The sequence below is a fragment of the Macrotis lagotis genome, chromosome X (genome assembly GCF_037893015.1).
Source record: "Macrotis lagotis isolate mMagLag1 chromosome X, bilby.v1.9.chrom.fasta, whole genome shotgun sequence".
Classification (NCBI taxonomy): domain Eukaryota; kingdom Metazoa; phylum Chordata; class Mammalia; order Peramelemorphia; family Peramelidae; genus Macrotis; species Macrotis lagotis.
In genome coordinates this window covers 287,606,550-287,623,097 of record NC_133666.1, presented here as the reverse complement: position 1 = coordinate 287,623,097, position 16,548 = coordinate 287,606,550, and the positions used below count along the sequence as shown (strand labels likewise).

General features: G+C 36.0%; 1 long non-coding RNA gene across 1 annotated transcript in view; it reads left to right on the top strand.

The window, feature by feature from the left end:
* The window catches only part of LOC141501989 (uncharacterized), a 73,680-nt gene extending 66,697 nt beyond the window's left edge, over positions 1-6,983 (top strand). The window contains exons 3-4 of the long non-coding RNA XR_012472356.1: positions 54-179; positions 6,148-6,983. This is a non-coding gene — a long non-coding RNA (uncharacterized LOC141501989). The remainder of the gene's footprint in view (positions 1-53; positions 180-6,147) is intronic.
* Positions 6,984-16,548: the final 9,565 nt, after the last annotated feature.

Genomic DNA, 16,548 nt, shown 5'->3' with positions numbered 1-16,548 from the left:
ACTTGCCCTGCCTAATGTTGTAACAACCCCATTTCCATTCTACTCCCATTCAGGGGAAAAAGGAAACTGCTGTTGAGAGGGAAGTTCTCCTTTTCCAATTCTCTAGATTGCCTTTTCCAGACTTGGACTTTCTGAGGTGTCTGAAAACTCTGCCCCATGATGAATGGCTTAAAAATGAGGTATGTTGATTTTGTGAAAGGACTTGAAGAAATTAGGGGATGGGAAAGAAGCAGTAAAGAATATAACAGCTCCAGTCCAATAAATATCTGAACTCCCAACAAAGGAATCATTTAGAGTTGGAAGAGATGTCGAGGTCATTAAATACTACATCTCATTCCATTTTGAAAATGAAGAAACTGAGGCATAGAGACATTAAGTAAAAACCTGAAGTAAAATCTGAATTCAGATCCTTCAGCCTCCAAAGTTAATGAATACCTTGTCCACTAGACTAGTGACAAATAGAAATAGATTCCTAGGGTGGCTAGGTGGCGCAGTGGATAGAGTACCAGCCCTGGAGTCAGGAGTACCTGAGTTCAAATCTGCCCTCAGACACTTAATAATTACCTAGTTGTGTGGCCTTGGGTAAATCACTTAATCCCATTTGCCTTGCAAAAACCTAAAAAAAAAATGGATTCCTGTGGACTTAGGAAGCCACAATTTAATATTGTCTATGTTTTGTTGTATTTTTATTGATTTTGTTAAACATTTTCCAATTATATTTAAATCTCCTTTGGTTTTTGCCTTCCTGGGTTTGACATCTTTGTATTAGACATTTAGGTAGACTAAGAGTAAAAACTAGACTAATCCCATGTTGGTCCAGAGAATGGGACTACAGTCAATAGGTAAAAGTTACACAGGCAGATTTTGGGTCAAGTTCAGAACGAATTTTCTAATAGAAGTATGCAGTGGTAGAAGGCACTGCCTATCAAGACAATGAACTCTTCAGCACTGATTCAGTTATCCCTTCAACCTTTACTAAGAAAAACTGAATTATATTAAACAACCCAGCACTTTACATTTATTATCTCATCAAACCTCCTTACTGTCTCCCTGTCCTCAGTCTCTTCTATCTATAACCCATTCTTTATTCAACTGCCAAATTAGTGTTCCTAAAACACAGATCTAATCATTTCCTGACAATTTAGAGTCTTAGAAAGTTGCCTAGGGGCCCAGAGAGGTTAAATGATTTGCTCAGGATCACACAGTCATGTAGAGTTGGGACTTCATGTTGTATCTTTCTGGCTCAAAGGCTGAGCTCTCTATCAACCACACCAAATTTCTTTAGAAATAAAACCCCCTCAAATTTCCTTTGTTGAATCACCACAGTCTATAGTCCTTTATTTGGACCTCTCTTTTGCACTTTTAACTTGTAGCATAATTATGTACTTGTATCTTGTATCAGCTTATTACATTGTAAGCTAGTGTATCCTCAGGACACACATTTTTGCATCTTTGTCTTTCCTGTGTAGCACAATGCTTTTCACACTGTAGATGCTTAATAAATGTTTCTCACATTGAAGTTAGAGCTATTTTTTCCTAATCCTGATGGTGTACTCATTATTTGACCTGTTACTTAAGGTCATCTCAGATTCTAAATCCCCTCCAACCTCTTAGAAGCAGAAATGAAGAAAAGAAGCAAGTACAGAGGAAAGATAAAGTATACTATAGATTCCAACCAAGTTAATGGAAAGTTACTCAGGTTTTAAGTGAAATGCCACACGTTTCAGCTGAAGTAGGAAGTGACTTAATCATAGTTTTCAGTGAGATTGTTTTCATTCTTTCCCATGGAATGCAACTGAATGGCATTCCAGGTCCTTTTTAAACCAGGAAATATTCTCCTCCCCCTGAGTGCTACTATAGAGCCAGAGGAAACACTGAGTCCCCTTAAAAAGCAACCAGCCCTTGAGAGGGTGAGATGTGATGAATCCCTTCTTGCTTGGGCTGTTGACCAGCTTTTTTCCCCCATCTCCATAAAGAATTAAACAAAAGGAAACAAGCTTAAGGTAGAGATGAGACATTATTTCTTGGCTGTGAGGTTGATTAAATGGATATTAGATTACTCATCCTATCATTTACCTTTTTCCACTCTTATTTTTTTTAAAATGGTGTATGTATGTATGTATGGGGGGGGCAGAGAGTATTCACATCCTTATCTTGAATAGTTTGGATATTGACTTAGATGGAAACAGAAAGATATCTTAGATAACCATGGTATGATTCAATAGTTTGCAGGATTATTGGATTATGGATTTTTAAAGCAGGAAGGAATCATATGGGTCATTGAGTCTACTCCCCCCACTCCTTATTTTCTGATGAGGAAAATGAAGCATAGACAGGCTAAATGTCTGAGGTTTTACAACTGCAGTGGTATTGTATCCGGGTCTACTTGACTCTAAGTCCAGTGTTCTAACCACTGAACCATGGTGACTTTAATCATCTTCAAAAATTACCCTGTGATAAGAAACTTTGATATTTAGATATTTCCTTTACAGGAAAATAAAGCAAAGAAAAATGAAAGAATTTAAACTATTTTAGCAAAGATCTATTTTTGATTAAGTAATGCAAAAGCACAATACATCTATGATCCCCTTTCCAACTTCTATATTTTTTGACCCTGACTCATAAAGATATACCAATCACAGAGACTATGATGGATTGGTTTGCCTGCATTTAATGTCTGAATGATGGTTCATTATATTTTTGAGGTTCTGGGAAAAATTCCTTTTTATTCTCTTCAAGTAGAAGTTAGAAATATTTAATTAGCTAAGCAATTGTGAATAGAGCCAGGGGATGTATACCATCATTTAATTTGGGGATCTGTATTCCCCAGAAACTTGTGTTCCTATTTCACAGCTTTCAGGATGCAAATTTTTAAAAAGATGGTGGGATATTGCTGGTAGAATAAGAAAAGGGAAATCATCTGTCTAGGAAGGTCTGATTAGGAAAGCAAATGAATGATAGCCAGGGGTAGGGTGACTTGAGATTGAACACAGAAACAAAAAAAAAAAACAGGAGAGGGAGACAGAGAAAGACAGAGAGACAGAGAAACAGAGAGACTAAGTTGGGATATGGACAAGAAAATGGGACTAGGAGTTGTGAGGGGATCACTACACTTACTATAAGTGATGCTGTCTTTTGTGCTTTTATCAAATACCTCCAAGGTCCCTGGTGTAGTTGGGGATGATCTACCGAAATCCATTGCTCATGAGTCCAAATTGATGTTTCTTTTGCTAAGTAAAACCAAAGCTAAAATTCAAATAAAAATATTCAATGAAACAAGATTCTCTATAGAGCAGGAGAAGAATATCAGTCACAATATCATATTGGGCTTTCTGTCCTACTTACTCACTCATTTTTCAATTTAGTACTTAAGTCTTACCTTGGTTGTCAGATGGTCTCTCCTCTTAATCCCATCTCCCTAGATGAATACTCTTCCATAATATGACTGCCTGGCAATATTTCTGTTGTTATTTGTAACACATTAACCTCAAACTTTGCAATCAATCAAATATTTAGCTAACATTCATTCTTCTAGGGTGTTGTCTCAAAGTCCTGCCCATTACTTATACAACTATGAGTCAATCACCTCCAAACCACTATCAATCAGTGAGTTTTTAGTCATACTGGATCATCTTCAACAAGGTTTCCTGACTGGTTGAGTGTGAATGGGGAATGAACATGGGGGATATTCTTGTGGAGAAGGATATTATCTTTTGGAGTCAAGAGGAAGACAGATACCTTGCAGTTCTCTGAAGTGAAGGGACCCAAATAAGCTTAGAGATTTGGAAAAGTAGAGATGAAATCCCTGGGGAAAGAAACAGGATCTTCTGGATTCTGGATATGATGCAAAGGAATGTTAGAACTCTTGGAAAGTTGATGGGGTTCAAGAAACCCTAGTGACTCTCTTTTACATAATATTTCTTCCCAAGAAGAAACCCAAAGACCATCTCCATCTTTGGTACATACAACTGATCATTCCTGATGGAGACAGTTGTGTGAGAAAGGGAAGGTTCTAACATCATTAACAATAAAAATACCATATAACTATGCAAAACTATTGTCAATACTTATTGACATTTTCCCCTGTGCATTTTCTTATATATCTGAATTGTGTTCTTTGTCTGTTTTATATCCTGTACTGCTTGAAATGTAAACAACTTAAAGGCAAGGCTCATATGAATTCTGGATTTGGACCAATTTACAGTGTCCAACATGGGGCCATGCACTCTCTTGTTGCTCAATAAATAATTAAATTCAACCCCAAAGTATGCCTCTAGGGACTTTTCCTGTGGTACTTGTTTCTGGATAAGTGGCAGCTGAGTTATATAAAGTAGCACTTTCCTCATGATAATCCCTTGAGGTAGCTAGGACTATTATTATTAGTTCTCCTTCACATTTGTCTTTTTTTTAAGGAGGAAACTGAGATTGAGGGATATTATAACTTGTTAAAGGTCAAATAAGAAGTAAGTGGCAGAGCTGGGACTCAAAAGCAGTCATTCTGACTTCAAGGCTAGTGATCTCTTCAAGTCAGTACAACTTCTCCTAATTAAGAAAAAAAAAGCAGCTATTTTTCTGTCTTCCACTAACTTGCTATTGCTTGTGATACTTTCCCCATGAATACTAGAGATTTTATAATGCAATTCATAAAAGCTCAATATTTCTAGCCTGTGATTATCAGTTTATTCAGGAAGTGTGGGCATGACTAGGTTCATGGGTATTAATTCTCACATGACTTTACAAAGGAAACCTCTTTCCCAAATGCAAACTTAGAAGTGATGATTGCTAACCTAGAATTCCTCTTTCTCACCATCTATTTAAATCATTCCAATTCTTCCAGGTTCAGCTTAAATCCTGGCTAATCTTTTCCTCCAAATTCCAAATGCAATAACCTTTTTCTTTTCTGTGAATTGTTATTGGACTTACGTTTCACAGTCCATAGCACTTGACCACAAAATACTGTTTATAATCAAATATTTCAGTTATCTTCTAGATTTCAAGTTCCTTAAGAGCAAGACTGCATTTTTCTTCTGGTATCTCTGTCCTCCACTGGAGCCTTGGTTATACCTTATTTTGGCATGGTAGGAATTCAACATTTTCAGAGGCTTTTTCCATTGAAGCATGTTCCACCATGCTGAAAAAGCTTTAAAAGAGACCTTGTCATTATGTGCTTTTGAAGATCAGGCCTTTCAAAGTTGAAAGAAGCTCATTACTAATAAATGAACCATGACCTGTAAACTATCTTCCTAAAGTGCAAAAGTCATGATCAGTATCAGTGTAACCATTGGAAACACACAGATCTTTCCTTTATTGCCTAGTACAGTTCTGGGCTTGTAGGATATACCCAGGAACGATTTATTGAATTGAATTAAATTGCATCTTTGACCCTTTAAAGAAAAGATGATGAACTTTGAAAGGTTGCTCAACTTGAACTTGTTCCTCTTTTATGGCAGAAAACATTTCTTTAGGGTGAAATAATGGAAGGCTTTTGCCTGGAAAAAAAATAATTCTTTTAATTAATTTTCACAAAATCTAAGAGATGGGAGGAGTTGGAGACTATTTAGTTCAACCCATGCTCAAACAAGAGTTTCTTTTGTAACATCTCCAACAAATCATCATCTAGACTTTGCTTGGAGAACTCATATGATGGGGAATTCACTACCTCCCCAGATTGTTCATTCCACTTTTGGACAACTACAATTGTTAGAAAATTTATCTTGATTTCAAGACTAGATTTGAATCTCTTCAACTTACACAGTTGTTCCTATTGCAATTTAAACTTTCTTCCACACATGACATCTCTTCAAAAATTTAAATAGGGTCCTCTCATTCCCTTGAACTCTTCTTTTTTTCCCAAGCTAACCATCTCCAATTAACTTCAACTTTTCAAATGTAAGGGGATCTGGGTTCTAGTCCTAATTTTACTACAAAATACCTCATGATCTTGGGTAAGTCATTTCATTTCCTGGGTCTCAGTTTCTCTATCTGTAAAATGAGAGAGGGGGACTAGTTGATCTCTAAAATCCCTTTTAGCTCTGAGAGTGAATTTAAAAGCCTCCCATTCCTTTATATGACAATAGGAAGAGACTATTTAGTTGATACACTCCATAATATTTTATTCTATATTTCTGTTGTTCCTGTTCCATATAGAATATCTCTGTGTGTAAGAAGAGGTGAAAAAATATAATGACATGGAACACTATTGCTCTATTAGAAACCAGGAGGGATGGGAATTCACAGAAGCCTGGACAGATTTACGTGAACTGAAGCTGAGTGAGATGAGCAGAACCAGAAAAACATTGTATACCCTAACAGCAACATGGGGGTGATGATCAACATTGATGGATTTGTTCATCCTATCAGTGCAACAACCAGGGACAAATCTGAGCTATCTGCAATGGAGAATACCATTTGTATCCAGAGAAAGAATTATGGACTTTGAACAAAGACCAAAGACTATTACCTTCAAATCAGGGAAAAAAAACCCTGCCATATTATTATGTAATTTTACTATCTCATACTTTATTTTTCTTCCTTAAAGTTATGATTTCTCTGTCATCACATTCAACTGAGATCAATGTATAACATGGAACCAATGTAAAAACTAACAGAATGCCTTCTGTGTGGGGGTGGGAGGAGGTAAGCAAGAATGGGGAGAAAATTGCAAAACTTGAAATAAAGAAAATCTTTCTAAAAATGTAATGACGTATATGGGACTGTGTTTTAGGAGGAGAAATTATAAAAAGGATGAGAAGCAAAACTAAATAGAAAGCTGTAGAAGATGATTTTTGCCTTGTGTTAAGCTTATAGAACACCAGTTCCTTCCTCTGAATCCATTTCTCATTTGCTAAGAAAATTACAACACATTAGAAGCTACCCAGCATTTTGCTCTTGCCAGTGAATCTGCTCCACAATAGCCCTCTTCACTAACTATTTTTTCAATTAACAAGCCTGGTGAGTAAGGAAACACTATGATTTTATCAAAGGAAGAGATGTGACTGGCTTAGATTTCCTCTCAAAGAAGGCAGAAGGAACTTCTATCTCTTTCCCCAAGGGATTCATGCTAAGATGTACAATGCATTTGAGAAATCCATTAGAGGACTAGGATGGTAAAAATAGAAAAGATTCAATAGACACAATAAAGTCATAGATCATAGATTTAGAATCAGTATTCCCTAAGCAAAGTCCATTAAACTAGATGACCCCTGATTTTTACCTGACCTTTGGAAAACAAGACTCATCCTTCCTCTAAATTCAAGTATTATTGCTATAATAGCCTTAACTGGGCTTTCACCGTTCTGACTTTATACCTTTCCTTCTCTCAGCTCTAAGCTTTGGGTTCAAGTCTTGTTTCTGTCATCTATTGACTGTATAACCCTGAGCAAATTATTTAATTTCTTAGTACCCTTGACAACTTTTTAAGATTGCCCACCCCTATTAACTCCCATAATTACAAGGTTTTGAACAAGGAGGGTTTTTTCCCCCTTTTGATGAAACCTACAATACCAATGGAGATCGGCATCAGTTTTTTAACTTATAATTTTAAAAAGTTGCTAAGGGATACAAAGTGGTGTTAGGTGTTGGGTGACTTGTCCAGGGTACCATACTCTTATCCAGAGGCAGGAATTGAACTCAATTCTTTTTTACTCCAGTCAAGTGAATTCTTGAGCACAGGACCTAGAGTTAGAAAAAGTGCAAATCTGACCTCAGATACTTACTAGCTATATGGTCCTGGGCAAGTCACTTAACTCTGTTGGCCTCAGTTTACTCTTTTGTAAAATGAGCCACAGAAGGAAATGGCAATCCATTCCAGTATGTTTGCTGAGAAGACCCCAAATGAGTTCACAAATTGTCAGACACAACTGGAAAAAATTTCTAGTTCTCTATTAGGCCAAGCTGTTGCTCAGCAAAGAGTTACACAGTTAGTAATGACCCAAATGCTCTTATTTACTCAGCTGACTGACATTCTTTTTAACTTATCTACACAGCTGTTCTTGTTGATATTAGGCCATTCTTAACTAAGAAAGAACTTTTCTATTTTGTTCCCCAAAACTGTTTCCTAGGAAAAGCCATACTGTATAATGTTGTTAAGAATAATATGATTTTATAGAAAGAACAATGGAATAGAAGTCAGAAGCTTGGACTCTGATGCAGATCAGTTGTGTGACCTTGGGTAAGTCACTTCATTTAGTGACTAGCAAAATGCCTGAAACAAAGTAGATGTTTAATAAATACTTTTTGATTCTCTTTGTTGAATTTTGTTGGATTACTGAATTCAGCCCTCCAGAATTCAATTTCTTTCCTACATAAAATGAGATACTTGACTAAATTATTTCTATGATCCCTTCCTCCCTAAAAAATTTTAAAGTTATTGTCTAATAATCTGTTAGGCTCTCAATTTTGAATTTCATCCTTCTTTTAGATGTGTGATAAGGCTTAGGAAATAGTAGCAAATTCTGTACTCTAATTTTCTTTGGAAATATTGAACAACAATCCCAAAAGGCTAGTCTGGAATCACCAATTCATGGAAACTTGGACTTTGAGGGGGCTTAAAAGAGTACTGAATATATATCCCAGGCTTAAAGAGTAAATCTCTCAATGACATCTCTGTCAAGTATTCAATCACCCAGAGTCCACTTGAAAACCTTCAAAAATGGGTAACCAAATCAGTCCATTTCACTATTGGATAACATTCACATTCTTTAGAAGCTTTTCCATACATCTTTCTATATCTTCCTCTTAACAACTTCTCTCAGATTGTACCTAGTTTGTCCTTTGGAACTTATAAAAAAGAAATCCAATCCTTTCACTTGATAGTTCTTCAAATACTTAAACAAAGGTATCCTTTCTTCTTCTAGGTCATACACTCCAATTCATTTAACCATCCATAGAGTTCAGAGATTCAGCCATAGGACAAGAAACTTAAATCTAGGAGATGCAGAGGTCTTTAAGTTCAAGCCCTCATTTTATAGATGAGGAAAATGATTTCCAGAAAAAGTGAGTGATTTACTCAAGAAAACACAACTGATAAGTAATTGAGGTAGGATTTGAACCCAGGTCTTCCACATCCAACTCTGGTATTCTCTTCATCACACTGCACTGCCTCATATGGTATGGTTCCCTGTCTGAATATGCTTTGCCATTTCTATATCTTTCATATTTAATGGAAACTAGAACCTCAATCTTCTAAGTCTTGCTATGAAAAGTATATGGAAAAGTATTTGCTCTGTTTACTACATTAGAAAGAAAAGATGAAGAGAGGGAAGAATGAGAGAGGGAAAGGAAGAAAAAAGGATGGAATGGGGACTTTTTCCATTATTCCTCCTCATGGATACCTTCTCATTCTACCCCCAGCCCCTACTTCAGTTTCCTTGTCTGTGTAGCCTTTTCCCATTAGAAAATGGTGGAAATTGTTTTCTTCTTGCTTTTTTATTCCCAGTACTTAGCATAGTGCCTACCACAATGTAAGTGCTTAAAAAAATTCTTGTTGACTCACCCAAGTATTAGACTCAGAGTTGGGAAGACTTGGACTCAAATCTTGCCTCTGATATTTATTAATTGTGTGAATATGAATAACTCATATAATCTCCCTGAGTCTTAGGAAGCTCTATAAGTCTTATCTACTAAGTCATAGATGGGGTTGAAATTTACATGGTGGAATCCCTTGCCATTAAAATCACAGGTCCTGTCCATAGAGATAGAGATAGAGATAGAGATAGAGATAGAGATAGAGATAGAGATAGAAATAGAGATACATATGGCTTAATGGGAACGATAATGATATTTTGGCCCAAGAGACTAAAGGATCTTTAATTGTAATAGGAATAAATTGGAGGTATATTAAAAATACTAATTACTATGAAAAAATTATATTATTTCTTACCAATCTCAATTTGCTATTGTGTTTTTTCTTTACAAATGTACTCCTAGCAATCTTTGAATTATATACAATGTTCTGCATAGAACTTCATACAGATAAATTTCATATAACTCATTTCTCTAGGATAAAATCAGGTAAATTAAAATGAAGAAAGACTCAATTATTCAATTTTTTCTTCTAAGAGTTAGTACCAACCCTGAGCTCTCATGGCAATTTATAGGTTTATTAGCTATTTTGCATTCCTTAATTGAAAGCTCATTAATTGAAGTGTCCTATACTGAAACTTATCAGTTGGAAAACATACACAAGTCTTACTGGAAGTTGAAATGGGAGGTAGCCTAGATGCTAACCTTAGATTCTATTGAAGCTCTCCAGTAGCTGAACCCCATTGACTTTGAAATGCTAATTGCTGTAATGCTATGGGGTGAGGAGGGCATAAGAAAAGAAGTCAATTAAATCTCATCCCATTACTTTTCTCCAAGCAAAATGCCACCAGTAGGGTAAGAAGGAGGTTGCAGCAAGAAGCTTGGCCACTCTGTTCTTCTCAAAAATAGAATTCTATTGCTTGAGAATTTTATCTATCTGCTACGTAAAATGAGGAGGACTGGGAAAATGTTCTACACAGAAACTTATACAGCAAAATCAGTAAAATGATTAATTGTAAATGAGCTAGCCATTCTCAGCAACATAATGATCCAAGAAAATTATGAAGTACTTATGATAAAAAAAATGCTATCCCTAGAAAAAGAACTGATAGAGTTTGAATACATAGAAACATTAGAAAATGTTGTTTTTTTAACCTTGGGTTTTGGCGGGGGAGGTCTATGTTTTCTTTCTTTTACAACATGGAGGAGACTGCTACTTCCCTTCATGTTGGTTTATTCCTAGAATTTTATTTTCCTTTCAGCAATCTGATCCATCTCCTCTCCCAAAGTTGAAAACCAGAAGCCACAAATTGACTAAAGAAATGAAAGAGCATGAGGAGACTCAGGAATTCTGAAAAGACTGGAACTGATGATGATAAGGTGGTTTGTCCTTCATTCTTGGAAAAAGACCATCACAACCTGGAGGTGATGCCATGATAAATTGGATTTGAGTGAGGGAGTGTTTTCCTTTCTCGTCTGGAGCTATCTAGATCCACTGGCAAGCTATGAATCAGGACTGGAGATGGCCCTGGATTGGAGCGGGGGGGAGTTGGGGTTAAGTGATTTGCCCCAAGTCACACAGCTATTAAGTATCAAGCATCTCAGGCCATATTTGAACTCAGGGCCTCCTGTTCTTCAGAGCCTCTATCCACTGTGACATCTAGGAAGACAGTGAAGAGACTGAAGGAAGTCACAAAAGGGAACCTCTTTCCTCACTGATATTACCCATGTCCCCTCTAGCACTTGAAACTGAGAAGGACAAAATAGAAACAGACCATCTCAGGACACATTTCTTGGATCCAGAACTGGGATTAAAAGGAGGGAGCAGAAGGGTCCTTTCCCTTTCACTAACTCAATTAGTGGTGCCCATGATGTGGATAAATGAATCCTCATCCTAGTTTAGACATAGCAAATAAGATTTGCTGAAAACAGCAGAAAAAATAAATGGAAATATTGAATAGATGGCTTAGCCTTGTCAGTTTACAGATGGAGTTAAGTCGCTTGAAGAAAACTATTCCCACCCTTGTGATAGGGACAAATATGGATTCTATGTTAGGCAATCTAGACATAGTCCAAAGGTCCTTTAATGACTCTTCCAAGGTAGAACTGGATCTTCCCAGACCAGTTCGTGTAACATATTCTAATGATAAAAGACAATACACAAAAGGGAGCTTAAAAGCTGTGGGGAGGGGAGGGTAATAAAAGTATCTGGGGTGGGGCTAGTTACATGATTTTGAAGTCTGGAAAACTAAAGAAGCAGAGCTAGAATCGCTAAAGACTGGACAGCTTAGGATGTCCTCTACAAAACAAAGGCCCCAGAAGGAATTCATCAGTGGGGAAAAGGAGGCTAAGTTGGCAGAAGTATATTCAGGGTAAGAAAACCACCAAGGTGGTTGAACAAAAAATAAAAGACATTTGGGCCTTTAATTTGATTTCTATGTTTCTCAGGCAAGATATCAGTTCCTTTAAAAAATGCATAAATGAGGAAATTATTCATTTTGCTTGTAGTACATGAAGCAAATGAAAATGGTAAAACAATCACAGAATTTGAGTTAGAAAGGACCTTATTGCTCATTTATCCTAATACATACTTGAAAGAAATTCCCCCAATAACATACTTGACAAATGCTGATCCAGCCTCTCCTTGAACTTTCACAAGATTACAATAACGGAAAACAAAACAAAACAAAAAAACTTGTTGAACTTTTGGAATGAAAAGTTTCTTCTATTTAGAAAAATAGACTGCCCAAATGATAACTGTACTTATAGTTTTAGCATTAATGAAATAATAATGATGATAAAAACATAATAGGAAGAGAAAGACAACAATATTGCAATATTTATCCTTTTTTCACCAATAACAATTCCAATATTAAATGCTTCATAGCAGTAAAAAATAAACTACTAGCTGATGAGAAGCCCCTGAAGAAACTGACACCTTTTTTTTCAATCAGATCATGCCACATTCTTTAATTTATCCTCTGTTAATTGTCCTTATTTCCATCTTTTGTAAATTTCTTTTAAAAATGGATTTTATTGGGGCAGCTAGGTAGCACAATGGATAAAGCACCCCTGGAGTCAGGAGGACCTGAGTTCAAATCTGAATTCAGACACTAAATAATTACCTAGCTGTGGGACCTTGGGCAAGTCATTTCACCCCATTGCCTTGCCAAAAAAAAGCAAAAAACAAAAAAATGAATTTTATTGATATCTTTTGTTTTTATACTATTTAGATCTTGCCTGTATCCTTCTTCCTCTCCCTTCCCAGAAAGCCATTCTTTATAATAAAAAATTTTTAAAGAAAATAAAAAGAGAGAATGGGGGAAATATCAAAAAATTAATCAACAGATTGCAAAAATATGACCCAAAATGCAATGTTCCACTCCTGTGGGATACTACTACCACCACCATATTTGCAAAGGATTATACATTTCATTTCAAGTCTAATTTGCTGGCTGTTCCCAGCTTAGGCATATCAGTATCATGAAAAAATCCTATTTGGCAGCCTTGTTGGAAATTTTTTTTTCTCTGCATCTTCATAATTTCATTCTTAGACAATGCCTTATCTCTCCTGACCAGACCTCACCTGTACCATTTTAGTCCATGGGATCCTCCTACATGTCTTTCTTCTATATACTTTATAATTTGTTTTCCCAAAAATCAGGGTCACATAACAACCTATGCCCAGATACTCTGAATTTCTGTATTGTAAACTCATTTTTTAAAAAAACAAATATGCTTCTGCCATTAAGCATATCCCTTTTCTGCTGAGCAAATTAAAAACTAATCCCTCAAAATAAAACCCTAAACAATACAGCATAATAAATTCCCATATTGACTATGTCCAAAAAGGAATTTTTTAATTATTCATTTAAAGTTTATTACCTCATTGATCAAAGAATAATAATGTATTTTCTTCATTCTCCTGGACTTCTGATGTCATGTACTTCCGAAATACATATTAATTCATTGATATTCCCATTCAATTCTCTGAGATCTATCTTCTCTAATTTCACTAAAGTTATATTTAGGTCCTAACTTCTTTCTTGTTTATCATTTGATTAGATTTATCTAGATCTGAAAGGAATACAATAAAGTCCCCTACTTTAATAGTGTAGATATCAACTGGTCATATTTTTTCCAGTATGACTGTGAGAACTGGACTATAAGGAAAAATGGAGTGCCACAAAACCAATGCTTTCAAATTTTGGTCCCAGAGAAGACTTTCAAGAGTCCCTTGAACAGCTAGGAGCTCAAATTAGTCAATACTTAAAGAACTTAATTTAGACTACTCATTGGAAAGACAAACACTTAAGCTTAACTACTTTGGCTGTGTTATAAGAAGACAGGACTCATTGGAAAAGACCCTGATATAGGGAAATATTGAAAGGGATGGCAGAAGATGAGATGTATAGCTAGGGTCATGGAAGCAACAAACATGAATTTGAAGACAACATCCATTCAGTAGTTAAAGTCTAGGTAAGAATTGAGGTAAAAGATGGCCTACTTTGCCTTCACAAAAAAATCAATCAGGGAGGGGAAGACCCTTGGAGTTTCAGGTCAGAACAGAAGGAGGAGGAGGAGAAAGAAATAACAGCATTGACCAACTGGAACTGACCTGGTGGATCCCCTAGGGAGCAGCTTCTACTACTCACAGATTGTTGTTCATCCTTTGTTTTCAGGGGACCAATGACATTAAAAGGGTCATATGTTGGCTTGCAAATGTATTGAATTTAAGTGAGATGTGCAAAGACATAAACCCTACTCTCTTTTCTAGTCATTGGAGTCCAGAAGCAAGGCGTGGCTCAGGATGACAGTAGATAGCCTAGAATATAGATTTTTTCCCCCTACTCCTCCATCCTTGAAAGTCTATCTAATCTTCAATTTAGGCACCTCTATTCTATAATAGTATCTCTCCCCCCCTACTGCTTCTGCCTCCTTTCTTCCCCAAAATAGTTTCTTCTCTCACAGCTTTTTCTTCTCCTAAGACCATTAGAACAGAATAAAACTACCCATAAAACTTCTATAATTTTTATCTTTATGATCTTAAAGATATTCAGGTTCTGAGAAGACTTTCGTTTCTTATCCCCCAATTAATATAATAATAATTGCTCAATTAATATATAAATAATTCAATTCCATATAGTCTCTTCCAATGGGAAAAAATAAAGTATTCCTTTCTATTTTCTTTGCACTTGCATTTCCATTTAACATTGTCTTCTCACTTCTGGTCTTTTCATCAGAAATGGTAGGGAAGCCTCTCTTCCTTATGGTCTATTCCTCCCTCTCCCTAGTACTATACTTAATTTTGACAGAAAGGTAATCCATAGTTGTAAATCTTTATCTTCTGCCTTTTGGAATATTTTATTACAAGCTTTTCTTTCTTTGCAGTCAGGAAAATAATAAATGTTGTGAGATCCTTATAAAGATTACTTACTATTTGAACTCTTTTTTAGCTGCTTGTAGTATTTTTCTTTCACCTGGAAATTGTGGATTTTGGCTATGATGTTTCTGGGAGTTTTTATTTGGAGTTTTTCTCTAGAGGTGACTGGTAGAGTTTTATTTTTATTTTTATTTCTACATTTTCCTCTGGTTCTAAGAATTCAGTTTATAATTTATTGAAATAGGATGTACAGACATTTTTCTGTTCATGGTTTTCAGATAGTCAAATAATTCCTAGATTATCTCTTGATCTATTTTCTAGGCCAATTGTTCTTTTCCTATTACCCATCTTACATTTTGTTCTTCTTTTCTATATTTTGGTTTCATTTGAATAATTCTTATTGTTTTACTGGCTCATTTTCTGTTGGCTTATTCTACTTTGAGTGAGATTTTCTGCCATTTAATTTGAGGTATCTATTTTCTTTGCTATTCTTTTCTTTCTAGTTTTTCCATTCTATATCTCGTATTTCATTTCTTCTAGGTTCTTTTGAAATCTTGTGATCAGGACTTTTTTTTTAAATTCTAAGCTTTTACTTGGACTTTTGGTGGTCACTATATTCCTGAGCACCTCTTAAATCAAAATATTTCCTCACAGTATTCAGCACTTTTTTCATTTGTTTATCTCAAATGCCTCAATATCTAGATTTCTAAACTGACTGGTATGGTCAGGGTCTGAGTGATCCTAATTATAGTGAACCATATTAGGTCCTTCCATCAATGGTCTCAGTGGCTGCTCAGGTATTCTGACTAGAAATTCTTCTCACAGAACTCTAGAACTTTTCCCAAGTATAAGCTCTACCTAGGGTCCTTTGCCTTGTTGTTGAACTCAGGTACCATTATTGTATTGGGCCTTTGCCATAAGAAGCTTCAGGGACTGTACAGTATACATTTTAACTAGAATCTTTTTCTTATAACCATACATGAACCATTATTATCTTGGACAGCCCAAATTCTCCTGAGGTCCTCTGTCACATGGTCTCCTGCTGGGATGGTCTTTGGGGCTGGTTCAGGTTAGGCTCAGGCATTGCACATTTTGGGGCTCAGGCAGGGAATTCTGGATCAACCAGAAGGAACCAGGTAAGGCCTGAATTATGTCCTCTGGGTTGTGCTTTTGACCTACCTCACTTGTTGATCCCAGAATCTCTACAGAACCCCAGGTGGACCTTTGTGTCTTCTTGATTGAGTTGGGGAATCTAGCAGTGATTATTTTTATTTCTTATCCAAATGGTGTATTTCTAATCCCAGAGGGAGATTTTTTTTGAGGGGGAGATCTAGGATTATCCTTTTCTAGCCCACTACCATCTTTTTTACAATCCCATTCATCAAAGAAGCAGTGATCACTTACCCACAAGGTTCTAGTTAATTCATTTTCAGCAAATCAGTTTGTTCCTGATAGTCAGAATTGGATCTTGAACAGAATTTTCCCTATATTTTTTGATGGATGAAGTTTGTAATAAAGTGTGTAAAGAAACTTTACTTGTCTTACTTCTCAAGTGAAAGAGTTCTTGCAAATATCTGGATAAAATTAAGCCCCCCTCCAATCCCATATTATACCTCAGTTCAAGACTTGTAATCTATTTCTTT